Source organism: Bos javanicus, chromosome 18 (assembly GCF_032452875.1).
Source record: "Bos javanicus breed banteng chromosome 18, ARS-OSU_banteng_1.0, whole genome shotgun sequence".
Lineage (NCBI taxonomy): Eukaryota > Metazoa > Chordata > Mammalia > Artiodactyla > Bovidae > Bos > Bos javanicus.
In genome coordinates, this window is record NC_083885.1 from 45135148 (window position 1) to 45137335 (window position 2188).

General features: G+C 41.0%; 1 non-coding gene across 1 annotated transcript; it reads right to left on the bottom strand.

The window, feature by feature from the left end:
* Positions 1–1675: 1675 nt before the first annotated feature.
* On the bottom strand, positions 1676–1781 carry LOC133231229 (U6 spliceosomal RNA). The gene has a single exon (XR_009731103.1). It is a non-coding gene; the product is annotated as a U6 spliceosomal RNA (small nuclear RNA).
* Between the last annotated feature and the right edge of the window lie 407 nt (positions 1782–2188).

Below are 2188 nucleotides of genomic sequence, written 5' to 3' on the forward strand. Positions count from 1 at the left end.
TACTCTTGCCTGGAAAATCCCATGGACCGAGGAGCCTGGTAGGCTGCAGTCCATGGGGTGGCTAAGAGTCGGACATGACTGAGCGACTTCACTTTGACTTTTCACTTTCATGCATTGGAGAAGGAAATGGCAGCCCACTCCAGTGTTCTTGCCTGGAGAATCCCAGGGATGGGGGAGCCTGGTGGGCTGCCATCTATGGGGTTGCACGGAGTCGGACATGACTGAAGTGACTTAGCATAGCATAGCATACATTGTTATATTAGCCTTGCTCATACTTTCTTATTATCTGCAAGTATCTGAATTAACCCAAATCCTTTATGAAAAAATGAAAACTCTTCTTCCCTTGATCAGACACGAAAACAATCTACTGATCTACCTTTTCCCTCTCTAGAGTGATAACACCTGGAGCTGCCCCTTCTTCTGGACTTCATTATGGACTGATGACTTTCCAAACCCAGTGTAGTGGTTGTCCTAGAATTTCCCTCCAGTTCATCTTGGGAATTCAGATGTCTTCTCCTTTCTTGGTCTGTTCTTTCATGTTAGTGAGGTACACCCTCTTATATGTCCCTGAGAGAAGATGCAAAGGACAATTAATTGGTTCTTACATATTTGGATTGCTACCTTCCTAGGGATGGAATTCTAAATTTGCTTTAGAAATTTGAAGATGCTTTTCTGTTATGTTCTAGCTTATAGTGGTGCCGTTGGAAATGCTTATGTTTTGAATGCAAACAATTTGGAACCATGAAGTGTAGCTCTAGGGTCCCTGATCTTAACCATTACATCATGCTGACTCTCCAGCTTCCTTCTTGGAGGATGTTTACCTGAATGCAGGTATTCTGTAAATGAAAGAGGTGGGGCAGAGGGTTAGAGATTTCAGTGATTTCATGTAGAAATTTCACATAAGTTATCTCTCTTCAGATCCGCAGCTGTACTTACACTTACCCACTGCAGTGCCCAGTGTCTTTGTAGCCCAGAGCTCTTGAGAATTATGTAGGAAAAATGGACTCTGCTTTATTTGTTAGATATGGCTTTCTCTGCCCATAGTCACTATGTCTTTCTGTGCTTTCTCTTCTCTGAAAATGTGTTCTATTTCATCATCTGGTGATAACCCCATATTATTCCCTTTGTCCATATGGGGTCATAGTTTTAAATTCCATTACTATCTTTTTCACGGCATATTGCGAAGGAGAGGAAAATTTATTTTTCACATTTTATTTTCCACTTCAAAGCAATCAGACAGTTCAGGAATAGAATGTTTGTAAGCCTGTATTGCAGCCACACAGCTGTGCACCATATCATACCATTGTGCAGTCTCCCTGGATTTGATGATCAGCTTAAATCCTGCCTTGACTTGTCCTCCCTGGCCATTGGCAGGATCTCTGTATCTCTTCTGTTTTTAAAATTTAATTTTGTTTTCTTCTATTGGAAGATAATTGATTTACAGTGTTGCAGTGGTCTCTGCTGTACATCAATGTGAATCAGTCATAATTATATATATATATATACATATATATATACACACACATATATATATATACACATATACATACATATATATCATCTCCCTCTTGAATCTCTCCTCCTGAACGCCAACCCTCTAGATTGTCACAGAGAGCTAGGTTGGGCTCTCTGTGCTATATAGCAGCTCCTTGCTAGTTGTCTATTATACACATGAGAACATATTGAATGCTTCACAAATTTGGATGTCATTCTTGTGCAGGGGCCATGCTATCCTCTCTGTGTTGTTGCAGTTTTAGTATATGTGCTGCTGAAGCAAGCACCGTCACCATCTCCCTCGTCTTTAAATCTATTTATTTATTTATGCTCAGCTCCGCTGGGGGTTAGTTGTGGTACACAAGATCTTTGTAGTGGCAGCATGTGGGATCTTTTGTTGCAGCGCTCAGTCTTCTCTTTAGTTGTGGCACATGAGTTTTAGTTACATTATGACATGTGGCATCTTAATTTCCCAACCAGAGATCCAACCAGTGTCTCCTGCATTGGAAGATGGATTCTTCACCATTGGACCACCAGGGAAGTCTCATCAGGGTTGCTCTTAGTTCTGGGCTTCCTCAGAAGTCTTTTAGGGCTTTGCTCTAATATTTTCCCTTGAACAGCTAGGCCAAAATCATTTTGGTATTTCTCTGATTTATTATTATTCCTTCTGTGCCTCTCCTGAAAGAATGTAGGA